We start from the raw sequence: 18,381 nt of genomic DNA on the forward strand, positions 1-18,381 counted from the left end.
AACAGTGCTAGGAAACGGCTCCAAGACACAGTGATGTAACTCTGGGAGCTGAAGTCTCGTATCTGAAAGCAATTCCCGAGGAAGCTTCTTTCATTTCTTATCTGAGGATATTTCCTTTGTCACCGTAAGCTGCTAGTGCTGAGAAGTATCTCATCGCAAGCTTCAAGAAAACGGTGTTGGCAAACTGATCACTGAAGAGAAGAGTGTAACTCCGTGAGGTGCATTCACACACCGCAATGCAGTTTCTCAGAAAGCTTCCTTCCGCTTCTTATCTGAGGATATTTTCTTTTCCCCGTAGCCCACAATGAGCTCCCAAAGATCACTTTGCAGAATCCACGGCAACAGTGTTAGCAAACTGCTACAAGAAGGTAAAGGTGAATCTCTGTGTGGTGGATTCAACATCACAGAGCAATTTCTGAGACTGCTTCTTTCTAGTTAATATCGGAGGATGTTTCCGTGTTCACTATGGGCCTCAATGCGCCCCCAAATATCACTTTGCAGATTCCACGAAAACGGTGTTAGCAAACTGCTTCCTGAAGACTCAGTTGTAACTCTGTGTGATGAATTCACGTATCACAGAGAAGTTTCTCACACAGCTTCGCTCACGTTTTGCATCGAGGGTATTTCAGCGTAGGCCTGAATTCGAACCGAAGTAGCCCTTCTCAGGTTCCTCAAAGACAGTGTTAAATGACTCTTCCACGAATGGGGTGTGTAACTCTGTGAGATGAATTCTCACATCACGATCCAGTTTCTAAGACAGCTTCTTTTCTCATTTTATCTGAGGCTATGCCCTCTGTAAGCTTCATTGCGCTAAGAAATATATGCCATGGCAGATTTCAGGAAAACTGTGTGAGCAAGTTGATCACTGAAGAGAAAACTGTAACTCCGTGAGTTGCATTCACACATCCCAACGCCGTTTCTCAAAACACTTCTTTCTTGTTTGTGTCTGAGGATATTTCCCTTTTCACCATAGGCCTCAATGAGCTCCCAAACATCCCTTTGCGGAATCCATGAAAACAGTGTTAGCATACTGCTACAAGATGGTAAAGGTGAAGCTCCGTGTGGGGAATTCAACATCACAAAGCAATGTCTGAGTCAGCTTCTTTCTAGTTATCGTCTGAGGATGTTTCCTTTGGCACCATGGGCCCTGAATGCGCCCCCAAATATCACTTTGCAGATTCCCGGAAAACAGTGGTGGCAAACTGCTTCCTGAAGATTCAGCTGTAACTCTATGTGTTGAATTCACGTAGCACAGAGAAGTGTCTCACAAAGCTTCTCTCACGTTTTTAATGGGGGATATGTCCTTCATCAGCGTAGGCCTCAATTCCATCCAAAGTAGCCCTTCTCGGGTTCCTGAGAGACAGTGTTAAACGACTGCCCCACGAAACGCCGATGTAACGCTGGGAGATGATTTCACACATCGCAAACCAGTTTCTAAGAAAGCTTCTTTTAATGTTTTCTGAGGAGATTTCCTTTGTCACCGTAAGCTTCATTGCGCTAAGAAGCATCCCAAGGCAGATTTCAAGGAAACTGTGTGAGCAAACTGGTCACTGAAGAGACAAGTGTCACTCTGTGAGTTGCATTCACACATCGCAATGCAGTTTCTCAGAACGCTTCCTTCCAGTTTTTATCTGAGGCTATTTCCTTTTCCCCGTAGCCCTCAATGAGCTCCCAAATATCACTTTGCAGAATCCAGGGAAACAGTGCTGGCAAAGGGCTACAAGAAGGGAAGTTGAATCTCTGTGTGGTGAACTGACACATCACAAAGCAATTTCGGAGACAGCTTCTTTCTCGTTACGTTCCGAGGATGTTTCCGTTTTCACCGTGGGCCCTCAATGCGCTCCCAGATAGTACTACGCAGATTCCAGGAAAACGGTGTTAGCAAACTGCTTCGCGAAGACTAAGTGGGAACTCTGTGAGATGAATTCACGTTTCACTGAGAAGTTTCTCACAAAGCTTCTTTCCAGTTTTCATTTACGATATTTCCTGGGTCACCGTAAGCTTCATTGCGCTGAGAAATAGCCCAGTGCAGACTGCAATCAAACAGTGTTAGCAAACGGGTCAGTGAAAAGTTGCGTGGAAGTCTAGGAGTCGCATTCACATGTCACAATGCAGTTTCTCCGAAGGCTTCTTTCCAGTTTTTATCTGAGGACCTTTCTTTTCTCACCATATCCCTCCGTGTGCTCCCAAGAGTGGTGAAAGCCTTTGAAATGAACTCACACGTCACAAAGCTGTTTCTCAGAAAGCTGCACCCTGCTTTTTCTCGGAGGATAATCCCTTTCTCCCCACACTCTCCAAACCCATCCGAAATATCAGTTCTCAGAATCCACATAAACAGTGCTGGGAAACGGCTCCAAGAAACAGTGATGTAACTCGGTCAGATGAAGTCACGTATCTGAAAGCAATTTCTGAGGAAGCTTCTGTCATTTTTATCTAGGGATACTTCCTTTGTCACGGTAAGCTGCGTAGCTCCAAGAAGTCTCCCATTGCGGATTTCAAGGAAACGGTCTTGTCAAACTCATCACGGAAAAGTGTAACTCTGGGAGGTGCACTCACACAGCGCAATGCAGTTTCTCACAAAGCTTCTTTCCAGTGTGCATCTGAGGCTATTTCCTTTTCACCGGAGCCCTCAGTGAGCTCCCAAATATCACTTTGCAAATTCCACGAGAACAGTCTTCGCGAAGGGCTTCATTAGGAGAAAGCTGCAATTCTGTGAGATGAATTCACAGATCACAAAGAAGTTTCTCAGAAAGCTTCTTTCTCCTTTGTAACGGAGGATATTTCCTTTGGCCCCGTAGTCCTCAAAGGGGTCTGAAATATCAGTTTCCAGATTCCACAGAAACGGGGGTAGCCAACGGCTCCATGAAACGCAGGAGTAATTCAGTAAGTTGAAGTCACACATCACAAAGCAGTTTCTCAGAAAGCTTCTATTTTTCGTTTTCGAGCTGAGGTTATTTGTGGTCTCGGAGCCCCACTGTGTGTCTTAGAGCAGATTCTGCGAAAACACTGTTAGCAAGGGTCTCAAGGGAAACAATGGTAGAACTCTGTGAGCCGAAGTCACCCACAGCAAAGGAGTTTCAGAGGAGGCCTCTCTGCAGATTGGTCTGAGGAGATTTCATGATTCACCATGGGATTCAACGCTAGCCAAGATATCACTCGTGAGATTCTACAAACACAGTGCTAGCAAACTCCTCATGAAAGAGTGGTGTAACCCTTTGAAATGAATTCACACATCACAAAGCAGTTTCTCAGAAAGCTTCCTTCCGCTTTTTCTCGGAGGATAGTTCCTGCCTCCCAGCCGAAATTATCAGTTCCCATCCGAAATTATCAGTTCTCAGAATCCACAAAAACAGTGCTAGGAAACGGCTCCAAGACACAGTGATGTAACTCTGGGAGCTGAAGTCTCGTATCTGAAAGCAATTCCCGAGGAAGCTTCTTTCATTTCTTATCTGAGGATATTTCCTTTGTCACCGTAAGCTGCTAGCGCTGAGAAGTATCTCATCGCAAGCTTCAAGAAAACGGTGTTGGCAAACTGATCACTGAAGAGAAGAGTGTAACTCCGTGAGGTGCATTCACACACCGCAATGCAGTTTCTCAGAAAGCTTCCTTCCGCTTCTTATCTGAGGATATTTTCTTTTCCCCGTAGCCCACAATGAGCTCCCAAAGATCACTTTGCAGAATCCACGGCAACAGTGTTAGCAAACTGCTACAAGAAGGTAAAGGTGAATCTCTGTGTGGTGGATTCAACATCACAGAGCAATTTCGGAGACTGCTTCTTTCTAGTTAATATCGGAGGATGTTTCCGTGTTCACTATGGGCCTCAATGCGCCCCCAAATATCACTTTGCAGATTCCACGAAAACGGTGTTAGCAAACTGCTTCCTGAAGACTCAGTTGTAACTCTGTGTGATGAATTCACGTATCACAGAGAAGTTTCTCACACAGCTTCGCTCACGTTTTGCATCGAGGGTATTTCAGCGTAGGCCTGAATTCGATCCGAAGTAGCCCTTCTCAGGTTCCTCAAAGACAGTGTTAAATGACTCTTCCACGAAAGGGGTGTGTAACTCTGTGAGATGAATTCTCACATCACGATCCAGTTTCTAAGACAGCTTCTTTTCTCATTTTATCTGAGGCTATGCCCTCTGTAAGCTTCATTGCGCTAAGAAATATGCCATGGCAGATTTCAGGAAAGCTGTGTGAGCAAGTTGATCACTGAAGAGAAAACTGTAACTCCGTGAGTTGCATTCACACATCCCAACGCCGTTTCTCAAAACACTTCTTTCTTGTTTGTGTCTGAGGATATTTCCCTTTTCACCATAGGCCTCAATGAGCTCCCAAACATCCCTTTGCGGAATCCATGAAAACAGTGTTAGCATACTGCTACAAGAGGGTAAAGGTGAAGCTCCGTGTGGGGAATTCAACATCACAAAGCAATGTCTGAGTCAGCTTCTTTCTAGTTATCGTCTGAGGATGTTTCCTTTGGCACCATGGGCCCTGAATGCGCCCCCAAATATCACTTTGCAGATTCCCGGAAAACAGTGGTGGCAAACTGCTTCCTGAAGATTCAGCTGTAACTCTATGTGTTGAATTCACGTAGCACAGAGAAGTGTCTCACAAAGCTTCTCTCACGTTTTTAATGGGGGATATGTCCTTCATCAGCGTAGGCCTCCATTCCATCCAAAGTAGCCCTTCTCGGGTTCCTGAGAGGCAGTGTTAAACGACTGCCCCACGAAACGCCGATGTAACGCTGGGAGATGATTTCACACATCGCAAACCAGTTTCTAAGAAAGCTTCTTTTAATGTTTTCTGAGGAGATTTCCTTTGTCACCGTAAGCTTCATTGCGCTAAGAAGCATCCCAAGGCAGATTTCAAGGAAACTGTGTGAGCAAACTGGTCACTGAAGAGACAAGTGTCACTCTGTGAGTTGCATTCACACATCGCAATGCAGTTTCTCAGAACGCTTCCTTCCAGTTTTTATCTGAGGCTATTTCCTTTTCCCCGTAGCCCTCAATGAGCTCCCAAATATCACTTTGCAGAATCCAGGGAAACAGTGCTGGCAAAGGGCTACAAGAAGGGAAGGTGAATCTCTGTGTGGTGAACTGACACATCACAAAGCAATTTCGGAGACAGCTTCTTTCTCGTTACGATCTGAGGATGTTTCCGTTTTCACCGTGGGCCCTCAATGCGCTCCCAGATAGTACTACGCAGATTCCAGGAAAACGGTGTTAGCAAACTGCTTCGCGAAGACTAAGTGGGAACTCTGTGAGATGAATTCACGTTTCACTGAGAAGTTTCTCACAAAGCTTCTTTCCAGTTTTCATTTACGATATTTCCTGGGTCATCGTAAGCTTCATTGTGCTGAGAAATAGCCCAGTGCAGACTGCAATCAAACAGTGTTAGCAAACGGGTCAGTGAAAAGTTGCGTGGAAGTCTAGGAGTCGCATTCACATGTCACAATGCAGTTTCTCCGAAGGCTTCTTTCCAGTTTTTATCTGAGGACCTTTCTTTTCTCACCATATCCCTCCGTGTGCTCCCAAGAGTGGTGAAAGCCTTTGAAATGAACTCACACGTCACAAAGCTGTTTCTCAGAAAGCTGCACCCTGCTTTTTCTCGGAGGATAATCCCTTTCTCCCCACACTCTCCAAACCCATCCGAAATATCAGTTCTCAGAATCCACATAAACAGTGCTGGGAAACGGCTCCAAGAAACAGTGATGTAACTCGGTCAGATGAAGTCACGTATCTGAAAGCAATTTCTGAGGAAGCTTCTGTCATTTTTATCTAGGGATACTTCCTTTGTCACGGTAAGCTGCGTAGCTCCAAGAAGTCTCCCATTGCGGATTTCAAGGAAACGGTCTTGTCAAACTCATCACGGAAAAGTGTAACTCTGGGAGGTGCACTCACACAGCGCAATGCTGTTTCTCACAAAGCTTCTTTCCAGTGTGCATCTGAGGCTATTTCCTTTTCACCGGAGCCCTCAGTGAGCTCCCAAATATCACTTTGCAAATTCCACGAGAACAGTCTTCGCGAAGGGCTTCATTAGGAGAAAGCTGCAATTCTGTGAGATGAATTCACAGATCACAAAGAAGTTTCTCAGAAAGCTTCTTTCTCCTTTGTAACGGAGGATATTTCCTTTGGCCCCGTAGTCCTCAAAGGGGTCTGAAATATCAGTTTCCAGATTCCACAGAAACGGGGGTAGCCAACGGCTCCATGAAACGCAGGAGTAATTCAGTAAGTTGAAGTCACACATCACAAAGCAGTTTCTCAGAAAGCTTCTATTTTTCGTCTTCGAGCTGAGGTTATTTGTGGTCTCGGAGCCCCACTGTGTGTCTTAGAGCAGATTCTGCGAAAACACTGTTAGCAAGCGTCTCAAGGGAAACAATGGTAGAACTCTGTGAGCCGAAGTCACCCACAGCAAAGGAGTTTCAGAGGAGGCCTCTCTGCAGATTGGTCTGAGGAGATTTCATAATTCACCATGGGATTCAACGCTAGCCAAGATATCACTCGTGAGATTCTACAAACACAGTGCTAGCAAACTCCTCATGAAAGAGTGGTGTAACCCTTTGAAATGAATTCACACATCACAAAGCTGTTTCTCAGAAAGCTTCCTTCCGCTTTTTCTCGGAGGATAGTTCCTGCCTCCCAGCCGAAATTATCAGTTCCCATCCGAAATTATCAGTTCTCAGAATCCACAAAAACAGTGCTTGGAAACGGCTCCAAGACACAGTGATGTAACTCTGGGAGCTGAAGTCTCGTATCTGAAAGCAATTCCCGAGGCAGCTTCTTTCATTTCTTATCTGAGGATATTTCCTTTGTCACCGTAAGCTGCTAGCGCTGAGAAGTATCTCATCGCAAGCTTCAAGAAAACGGTGTTGGCAAACTGATCACTGAAGAGAAGAGTGTAACTCCGTGAGGTGCATTCACACACCGCAATGCAGTTTCTCAGAAAGCTTCCTTCCGCTTCTTATCTGAGGACATTTTCTTTTCCCCGTAGCCCACAATGAGCTCCCAAAGATCACTTTGCAGAATCCACGGCAACAGTGTTAGCAAACTGCTACAAGAAGGTAAAGGTGAATCTCTGTGTGGTGGATTCAACATCACAGAGCAATTTCTGAGACTGCTTCTTTCTAGTTAATATCGGAGGATGTTTCCGTGTTCACTATGGGCCTCAATGCGCCCCCAAATATCACTTTGCAGATTCCACGAAAACGGTGTTAGCAAACTGCTTCCTGAAGACTCAGTTGTAACTCTGTGTGATGAATTCACGTATCACAGAGAAGTTTCTCACACAGCTTCGCTCACGTTTTGCATCGAGGGTATTTCAGCGTAGGCCTGAATTCGAACCGAAGTAGCCCTTCTCAGGTTCCTCAAAGACAGTGTTAAATGACTCTTCCACGAAAGGGGTGTGTAACTCTGTGAGATAAATTCTCACATCACGATCCAGTTTCTAAGACAGCTTCTTTTCTCATTTTATCTGAGGCTATGCCCTCTGTAAGCTTCATTGCGCTAAGAAATATGCCATGGCAGATTTCAGGAAAACTGTGTGAGCAAGTTGATCACTGAAGAGAAAACTGTAACTCCGTGAGTTGCATTCACACATCCCAACGCCGTTTCTCAAAACACTTCTTTCTTGTTTGTGTCTGAGGATGTTTCCCTTTTCACCATAGGCCTCAATGAGCTCCCAAACATCCCTTTGCAGAATCCTTGAAAACAGTGTTAGCATACTGCTACAAGATGATAAAGGTGAAGCTCCGTGTGGGGAATTCAACATCACAAAGCAATGTCTGAGTCAGCTTCTTTCTAGTTATCATCTGAGGATGTTTCCTTTGGCACCATGGGCCCTGAATGCGCCCCCAAATATCACTTTGCAGATTCCCGGAAAACAGTGGTGGCAAACTGCTTCCTGAAGATTCAGCTGTAACTCTATGTGTTGAATTCACGTAGCACAGAGAAGTGTCTCACAAAGCTTCTCTCACGTTTTTAATGGGGGATATGTCCTTCATCAGCGTAGGCCTCAATTCCATCCAAAGTAGCCCTTCTCGGGTTCCTGAGAGACAGTGTTAAACGACTGCCCCACGAAACGCCGATGTAACGCTGGGAGATGATTTCACACATCGCAAACCAGTTTCTAAGAAAGCTTCTTTTAATGTTTTCTGAGGAGATTTCCTTTGTCACCGTAAGCTTCATTGCGCTAAGAAGCATCCCAAGGCAGATTTCAAGGAAACTGTGTGAGCAAACTGGTCACTGAAGAGACAAGTGTCACTCTGTGAGTTGCATTCACACATCGCAATGCAGTTTCTCAGAACGCTTCCTTCCAGTTTTTATCTGAGGCTATTTCCTTTTCCCCGTAGCCCTCAATGAGCTCCCAAATATCACTTTGCAGAATCCAGGGAAACAGTGCTGGCAAAGGGCTACAAGAAGGGAAGGTGAATCTCTGTGTGGTGAACTGACACATCACAAAGCAATTTCGGAGACAGCTTCTTTCTCGTTACGATCTGAGGATGTTTCCGTTTTCACCGTGGGCCCTCAATGCGCTCCCAGATAGTACTACGCAGATTCCAGGAAAACGGTGTTAGCAAACTGCTTCGCGAAGACTAAGTGGGAACTCTGTGAGATGAATTCACGTTTCACTGAGAAGTTTCTCACAAAGCTTCTTTCCAGTTTTCATTTACGATATTTCCTGGGTCACCGTAAGCTTCATTGCGCTGAGAAATAGCCCAGTGCAGACTGCAATCAAACAGTGTTAGCAAACGGGTCAGTGAAAAGTTGCGTGGAAGTCTAGGAGTCGCATTCACATGTCACAATGCAGTTTCTCCGAAGGCTTCTTTCCAGTTTTTATCTGAGGACCTTTCTTTTCTCACCATATCCCTCCGTGTGCTCCCAAGAGTGGTGAAAGCCTTTGAAATGAACTCACACGTCACAAAGCTGTTTCTCAGAAAGCTGCACCCTGCTTTTTCTCGGAGGATAATCCCTTTCTCCCCACACTCTCCAAACCCATCCGAAATATCAGTTCTCAGAATCCACATAAACAGTGCTGGGAAACGGCTCCAAGAAACAGTGATGTAACTCGGTCAGATGAAGTCACGTATCTGAAAGCAATTTCTGAGGAAGCTTCTGTCATTTTTATCTAGGGATACTTCCTTTGTCACGGTAAGCTGCGTAGCTCCAAGAAGTCTCCCATTGCGGATTTCAAGGAAACGGTCTTGTCAAACTCATCACGGAAAAGTGTAACTCTGGGAGGTGCACTCACACAGCGCAATGCTGTTTCTCACAAAGCTTCTTTCCAGTGTGCATCTGAGGCTATTTCCTTTTCACCGGAGCCCTCAGTGAGCTCCCAAATATCACTTTGCAAATTCCACGAGAACAGTCTTCGCGAAGGGCTTCATTAGGAGAAAGCTGCAATTCTGTGAGATGAATTCACAGATCACAAAGAAGTTTCTCAGAAAGCTTCTTTCTCCTTTGTAACGGAGGATATTTCCTTTGGCCCCGTAGTCCTCAAAGGGGTCTGAAATATCAGTTTCCAGATTCCACAGAAACGGGGGTAGCCAACGGCTCCATGAAACGCAGGTGTAGTTCAGTGAGTTGAAGTCACACATCACAAAGCAGTTTCTCAGAAAGCTTCTATTTTTCGTTTTCGAGCTGAGGTTATTTGTGGTCTCGGAGCCCCACTGTGTGTCTTAGAGCAGATTCTGCGAAAACACTGTTAGCAAGGGTCTCAAGGGAAACAATGGTAGAACTCTGTGAGCCGAAGTCACCCACAGCAAAGGAGTTTCAGAGGAGGCCTCTCTGCAGATTGGTCTGAGGAGATTTCATGATTCACCATGGGATTCAACGCTAGCCAAGATATCACTCGTGAGATTCTACAAACACAGTGCTAGCAAACTCCTCATGAAAGAGTGGTGTAACCCTTTGAAATGAATTCACACATCACAAAGCAGTTTCTCAGAAAGCTTCCTTCCGCTTTTTCTCGGAGGATAGTTCCTGCCTCCCAGCCGAAATTATCAGTTCCCATCCGAAATTATCAGTTCTCAGAATCCACAAAAACAGTGCTAGGAAACGGCTCCAAGACACAGTGATGTAACTCTGGGAGCTGAAGTCTCGTATCTGAAAGCAATTCCCGAGGAAGCTTCTTTCATTTCTTATCTGAGGATATTTCCTTTGTCACCGTAAGCTGCTAGCGCTGAGAAGTATCTCATCGCAAGCTTCAAGAAAACGGTGTTGGCAAACTGATCACTGAAGAGAAGAGTGTAACTCCGTGAGGTGCATTCACACACCGCAATGCAGTTTCTCAGAAAGCTTCTGTCCGCTTCTTATCTGAGGATATTTTCTTTTCCCCGTAGCCCACAATGAGCTCCCAAAGATCAATTTGCAGAATCCACGGCAACAGTGTTAGCAAACTGCTCCAAGAAGGTAAAGGTGAATCTCTGTGTGTTGGATTCAACATCACAGAGCAATTTCTGAGACTGCCTCTTTCTAGTTAATATCGGAGGATGTTTCCGTGTTCACTATTGGCCTCAATGCGCCCCCAAATATCACTTTGCAGATTCCACGAAAACGGTGTTAGCAAACTGCTTCCTGAAGACTCAGTTGTAACTCTGTGTGATGAATTCACGTATCACAGAGAAGTTTCTCACACAGCTTCGCTCACGTTTTGCATCGACGGTATTTCAGCGTAGGCCTGAATTCGAACCGAAGTAGCCCTTCTCAGGTTCCTCAAAGACAGTGTTAAATGACTCTTCCATGAAAAGGGTGTGTAACTCTGTGAGATGAATTCTCACATCACGATCCAGTTTCTAAGACAGCTTCTTTTCTCATTTTATCTGAGGCTATGCCCTCTGTAAGCTTCATTGCGCTAAGAAATATATGCCATGGCAGATTTCAGGAAAACTGTGTGAGCAAGTTGATCACTGAAGAGAAAACTGTAACTCCGTGAGTTGCATTCACACATCCCAACGCCGTTTCTCAAAACACTTCTTTCTTGTTTGTGTCTGAGGATATTTCCCTTTTCACCATAGGCCTCAATGAGCTCCCAAACATCCCTTTGCGGAATCCATGAAAACAGTGTTAGCATACTGCCACAAGATGGTAAAGGTGAAGCTCCGTGTGGGGAATTCAACATCACAAAGCAATGTCTGAGTCAGCTTCTTTCTAGTTATCATCCGAGGATGTTTCCTTTTGCACCATGGGCCCTGAATGCGCCCCCAAATATCACTTTGCAGATTCCCGGAAAACAGTGGTGGCAAACTGCTTCCTGAAGATTCCGCTGTAACTCTATGTGTTGAATTCACGTAGCACAGAGAAGTGTCTCACAAAGCTTCTCTCACGTTTTTAATGGGGGATATGTCCTTCATCAGCGTAGGCCTCAATTCCATCCAAAGTAGCCCTTCTCGGGTTCCTGAGAGACAGTGTTAAACGTCTGCCCCAAGAAACGCCGACGTAACGCCGGGAGATGATTTCACACATCGCAAACCAGTTTCTAAGAAAGGTTCTTTTAATGTTTTCTGAGGAGATTTCCTTTGTCACCGTAAGCTTCATTGCGCTAAGAAGCATCCCAAGGCAGATTTCAAGGAAACTGTGTGAGCAAACTGGTCACTGAAGAGACAAGTGTCACTCTGTGAGTTGCATTCACACATCGCAATGCAGTTTCTCAGAACGCTTCCTTCCAGTTTTTATCTGAGGCTATTTCCTTTTCCCCGTAGCCCTCAATGAGCTCCCAAATATCACTTTGCAGAATCCAGGGAAACAGTGCTGGCAAAGGGCTACAAGAAGGGAAGGTGAATCTCTGTGTGGTGAACTGACACATCACAAAGCAATTTCGGAGACAGCTTCTTTCTCGTTACGATCTGAGGATGTTTCCGTTTTCACCGTGGGCCCTCAATGCGCTCCCAGATAGTACTACGCAGATTCCAGGAAAACGGTGTTAGCAAACTGCTTCGCGAAGACTAAGTGGGAACTCTGTGAGATGAATTCACGTTTCACTGAGAAGTTTCTCACAAAGCTTCTTTCCAGTTTTCATTTACGATATTTCCTGGGTCACCGTAAGCTTCATTGCGCTGAGAAATAGCCCAGTGCAGACTGCAATCAAACAGTGTTAGCAAACGGGTCAGTGAAAACTTGCGTGGAAGTCTAGGAGTCGCATTCACATGTCACAATGCAGTTTCTCCGAAGGCTTCTTTCCAGTTTTTATCTGAGGACCTTTCTTTTCTCACCATATCCCTCCGTGTGCTCCCAAGAGTGGTGAAAGCCTTTGAAATGAACTCACACGTCACAAAGCTGTTTCTCAGAAAGCTGCACCCTGCTTTTTCTCGGAGGATAATCCCTTTCTCCCCACACTCTCCAAACCCATCCGAAATATCAGTTCTCAGAATCCACATAAACAGTGCTGGGAAACGGCTCCAAGAAACAGTGATGTAACTCGGTCAGATGAAGTCACGTATCTGAAAGCAATTTCTGAGGAAGCTTCTGTCATTTTTATCTAGGGATACTTCCTTTGTCACGGTAAGCTGCGTAGCTCCAAGAAGTCTCCCATTGCGGATTTCAAGGAAACGGTCTTGTCAAACTCATCACGGAAAAGTGTAACTCTGGGAGGTGCACTCACACAGCGCAATGCAGTTTCTCACAAAGCTTCTTTCCAGTGTGCATCTGAGGCTATTTCCTTTTCACCGGAGCCCTCAGTGAGCTCCCAAATATCACTTTGCAAATTCCACGAGAACAGTCTTCGCGAAGGGCTTCATTAGGAGAAAGCTGCAATTCTGTGAGATGAATTCACAGATCACAAAGAAGTTTCTCAGAAAGCTTCTTTCTCCTTTGTAACGGAGGATATTTCCTTTGGCCCCGTAGTCCTCAAAGGGGTCTGAAATATCAGTTTCCAGATTCCACAGAAACGGGGGTAGCCAACGGCTCCATGAAACGCAGGTGTAATTCAGTGAGTTGAAGTCACACATCACAAAGCAGTTTCTCAGAAAGTTTCTATTTTTCGTTTTCGAGCTGAGGTTATTTGTGGTCTCGGAGCCCCACTGTGTGTCTTAGAGCAGATTCTGCGAAAACACTGTTAGCAAGCGTCTCAAGGGAAACAATGGTAGAACTCTGTGAGCCGAAGTCACCCACAGCAAAGGAGTTTCAGAGGAGGCCTCTCTGCAGATTGGTCTGAGGAGATTTCATGATTCACCATGGGATTCAACGCTATCCAAGATATCACTCGTGAGATTCTACAAACACAGTGCTAGCAAACTCCTCATGAAAGAGTGGTGTAACCCTTTGAAATGAATTCACACATCACAAAGCAGTTTCTCAGAAAGCTTCCTTCCGCTTTTTCTCGGAGGATAGTTCCTGCCTCCAAGCCGAAATTATCAGTTCCCATCCGAAATTATCGGTTCTCAGAATCCACAAAAACAGTGCTAGGAAACGGCTCCAAGACACAGTGATGTAACTCTGGGAGCTGAAGTCTCGTATCTGAAAGCAATTCCCGAGGAAGCTTCTTTCATTTCTTATCTGAGGATATTTCCTTTGTCACCGTAAGCTGCTAGCGCTGAGAAGTATCTCATTGCAAGCTTCAAGAAAACGGTGTTGGCAAACTGATCACTGAAGAGAAGAGTGTAACTCCGTGAGGTGCATTCACACACCGCAATGCAGTTTCTCAGAAAGCTTCTGTCCGCTTCTTATCTGAGGATATTTTCTTTTCCCCGTAGCCCACAATGAGCTCCCAAAGATCACTTTGCAGAATCCACGGCAACAGTGTTAGCAAACTGCTACAAGAAGGTAAAGGTGAATCTCTGTGTGGTGGATTCAGCATCACAGAGCAATTTCTGAGACTGCTTCTTTCTAGTTAATATCGGAGGATGTTTCCGTGTTCACTATGGGCCTCAATGCGCCCCCAAATATCACTTTGCAGATTCCACGAAAACGGTGTTAGCAAACTGCTTCCTGAAGACTCAGTTGTAACTCTGTGTGATGAATTCACGTATCACAGAGAAGTTTCTCATACAGCTTCGCTCACGTTTTGCATCGACGGTATTTCAGCGTAGGCCTGAATTCGAACCGAAGTAGCCCTTCTCAGGTTCCTCAAAGACAGTGTTAAATGACTCTTCCATGAAAAGGGTGTGTAACTCTGTGAGATGAATTCTCACATCACGATCCAGTTTCTAAGACAGCTTCTTTTCTCATTTTATCTGAGGCTATGCCCTCTGTAAGCTTCATTGCGCTAAGAAATATATGCCATGGCAGATTTCAGGAAAACTGTGTGAGCAAGTTGATCACTGAAGAGAAAACTGTAACTCCGTGAGTTGCATTCACACATCCCAACGCCGTTTCTCAAAACACTTCTTTCTTGTTTGTGTCTGAGGATATTTCCCTTTTCACCATAGGCCTCAATGAGCTCCCAAACATCCCTTTGCGGAATCCATGAAAACAGTGTTAGCATACTGCTACAAGATGGTAAAGGTGAAGCTCCGTGTGGGGAATTCAACATCACAAAGCAATGTCTGAGTCAGCTTCTTTCTAGTTATCATCCGAGGATGTTTCCTTTTGCACCATGGGCCCTGAATGCGCCCCCAAATATCACTTTGCAGATTCCCGGAAAACAGTGATGGCAAACTGCTTCCTGAAGATTCAGCTGTAACTCTATGTGTTGAATTCACGTAGCACAGAGAAGTGTCTCACAAAGCTTCTCTCACGTTTTTAATGGGGGATATGTCCTTCATCAGCGTAGGCCTCAATTCCATCCAAAGTAGCCCTTCTCGGGTTCCTGAGAGACAGTGTTAAACGACTGCCCCACGAAACGCCGACGTAACGCTGGGAGATGATTTCACACATCGCAAACCAGTTTCTAAGAAAGCTTCTTTTAATGTTTTCTGAGGAGATTTCCTTTGTCACCGTAAGCTTCATTGCGCTAAGAAGCATCCCAAGGCAGATTTCAAGGAAACTGTGTGAGCAAACTGGTCACTGAAGAGACAAGTGTCACTCTGTGAGTTGCATTCACACATCGCAATGCAGTTTCTCAGAACGCTTCCTTCCAGTTTTTATCTGAGGCTATTTCCTTTTCCCCGTAGCCCTCAATGAGCTCCCAAATATCACTTTGCAGAATCCAGGGAAACAGTGCTGGCAAAGGGCTACAAGAAGGGAAGGTGAATCTCTGTGTGGTGAACTGACACATCACAAAGCAATTTCGGAGACAGCTTCTTTCTCGTTACGATCTGAGGATGTTTCCGTTTTCACCGTGGGCCCTCAATGCGCTCCCAGATAGTACTACGCAGATTCCAGGAAAACGGTGTTAGCAAACTGCTTCGCGAAGACTAAGTGGGAACTCTGTGAGATGAATTCACGTTTCACTGAGAAGTTTCTCACAAAGCTTCTTTCCAGTTTTCATTTACGATATTTCCTGGGTCACCGTAAGCTTCATTGCGCTGAGAAATAGCCCAGTGCAGACTGCAATCAAACAGTGTTAGCAAACGGGTCAGTGAAAAGTTGCGTGGAAGTCTAGGAGTCGCATTCACATGTAACAATGCAGTTTCTCCGAAGGCTTCTTTCCAGTTTTTATCTGAGGACCTTTCTTTTCTCACCATATCCCTCCGTGTGCTCCCAAGAGTGGTGAAAGCCTTTGAAATGAACTCACACGTCACAAAGCTGTTTCTCAGAAAGCTGCACCCTGCTTTTTCTCGGAGGATAATCCCTTTCTCCCCACACTCTCCAAACCCATCCGAAATATCAGTTCTCAGAATCCACATAAACAGTGCTGGGAAACGGCTCCAAGAAACCGTGATGTAACTCGGTCAGATGAAGTCACGTATCTGAAAGCAATTTCTGAGGAAGCTTCTGTCATTTTTACCTAGGGATACTTCCTTTGTCACGGTAAGCTGCGTAGCTCCAAGAAGTCTCCCATTGCGGATTTCAAGGAAACGGTCTTGTCAAACTCATCACGGAAAAGTGTAACTCTGGGAGGTGCACTCACACAGCGCAATGCAGTTTCTCACAAAGCTTCTTTCCAGTGTGCATCTGAGGCTATTTCCTTTTCACCGGAGCCCTCAGTGAGCTCCCAAATATCACTTTGCAAATTCCACGAGAACAGTCTTCGCGAAGGGCTTCATTAGGAGAAAGCTGCAATTCTGTGAGATAAATTCACAGATCACAAAGAAGTTTCTCAGAAAGCTTCTTTCTCCTTTGTAACGGAGGATATTTCACAAAGCTTCTTTCCAGTTTTCATTTACGATATTTCCTGGGTCACCGTAGGCTTCATTGCGCTGAGAAATAGCCCAGTGCAGACTGCAATCAAACAGTGTTAGCAAACGGGTCAGTGAAAAGTTGCGTGGAAGTCTAGGAGGCGCATTGACATGTCACAATGCAGTTTCTCCGAAGGCTTCTTTCCAGTTTTTATCTGAGGACCTTTCTTTTCTCACCATATACCTCCGTGTGCTCCCAAGAGTGGTGAAAGCCTTTTGATATTTCCTTTGGCCCCGTAGTCCTCAAAGGGGTCTGAAATATCAGTTTCCAGATTCCACAGAAACGGGGGTAGCCAACGGCTCCCTGAAACGCAGGTGTAATTCAGTGAGTTGAAGTCACACATCACAAAGCAGTTTCTCAGAAAGCTTCTATTTTTCGTTTTCGAGCTGAGGTTATTTGTGGTCTCGGAGCCCCACTGTGTGTCTTAGAGCAGATTCTGCGAAAACACTTTTAGCAAGCGTCTCAAGGGAAACAATGGTAGATCTCTGTGAGCCGAAGTCACCCAGAGCAAAGGAGTTTCAGAGGAGGCGTCTCTGCAGATTTGTCTGAGGAGATTTCATGATTCACCATGGGATTCAACGTTATCCAAGATATCACTCGTGAGATTCTACAAACACAGTGCTAGCAAACTCCTCATGAAAGAGTGGTGTAACCCTTTGAAATGAATTCACACATCACAAAGCAGTTTCTCAGAAAGCTTCCTTCCGCTTTTTCTCGGAGGATAGTTCCTGCCTCCCAGCCGAAATTATCAGTTCCCATCCGAAACTATCGGTTCTCAGAATCCACAAAAACAGTGCTAGGAAACGGCTCCAAGACACAGTGATGTAACTCTGGGAGCTGAAGTCTCGTATCTGAAAGCAATTCCCGAGGAAGCTTCTTTCATTTCTTATCTGAGGATATTTCCTTTGTCACCGTAAGCTGCTAGCGCTGAGAAGTATCTCATCGCAAGCTTCAAGAAAACGGTGTTGGCAAACTGATCACTGAAGAGAAGAGTGTAACTCCGTGAGGTGCATTCACACACCGCAATGCAGTTTCTCAGAAAGCTTCTGTCCGCTTCTTATCTGAGGATATTTTCTTTTCCCCGTAGCCCACAATGAGCTCCCAAAGATCACTTTGCAGAAACCACGGCAACAGTGTTAGCAAACTGCTACAAGAAGGTAAAGGTGAATCTCTGTGTGGTGGATTCAACATCACAGAGCAATTTCTGAGACTGCTTCTTTCTAGTTAATATCGGAGGATGTTTCCGTGTTCACTATGGGCCTCAATGCGCCCCCAAATATCACTTTGCAGATTCCACGAAAACGGTGTTAGCAAACTGCTTCCTGAAGACTCAGTTGTAACTCTGTGTGATGAATTCACGTATCACAGAGAAGTTTCTCACACAGCTTCGCTCACGTTTTGCATCGAGGGTATTTCAGCGTAGGCCTGAATTCGAACCGAAGTAGCCCTTCTCAGGTTCCTCAAAGACAGTGTTAAATGACTCTTCCACGAAAGGGGTGTGTAACTCTGTGAGATGAATTCTCACATCACGATCCAGTTTCTAAGACAGCTTCTTTTCTCATTTTATCTGAGGCTATGCCCTCTGTAAGCTTCATTGCGCTAAGAAATATGCCATGGCAGATTTCAGGAAAACTGTGTGAGCAAGTTGATCACTGAAGAGAAAACTGTAACTCCGTGAGTTGCATTCACACATCCCAACGCCGTTTCTCAAAACACTTCTTTCTTGTTTGTGTCTGAGGATATTTCCCTTTTCACCATAGGCCTCAATGAGCTCCCAAACATCCCTTTGCGGAATCCATGAAAACAGTGTTAGCATACTGCTACAAGATGGTAAAGGTGAAGCTCCGTGTGGGGAATTCAACATCACAAAGCAATGTCTGAGTCAGCTTCTTTCTAGTTATCGTCTGAGGATGTTTCCTTTGGCACCATGGGCCCTGAATGCGCCCCCAAATATCACTTTGCAGATTCCCGGAAAACAGTGGTGGCAAACTGCTTCCTGAAGATTCAGCTGTAACGCTATGTGTTGAATTCACATAGCACAGAGAAATGTCTCACAAAGCTTCTCTCACGTTTTTAATGGGGGATATGTCCTTCATCAGCGTAGGCCTCAATTCCATCCAAAGTAGCCCTTCTAGGGTTCCTGAGAGACAGCGTTAAACGACTGCCCC

This window comes from Macaca mulatta, chromosome Y (genome assembly GCF_049350105.2).
Source record: "Macaca mulatta isolate MMU2019108-1 chromosome Y, T2T-MMU8v2.0, whole genome shotgun sequence".
Classification (NCBI taxonomy): domain Eukaryota; kingdom Metazoa; phylum Chordata; class Mammalia; order Primates; family Cercopithecidae; genus Macaca; species Macaca mulatta.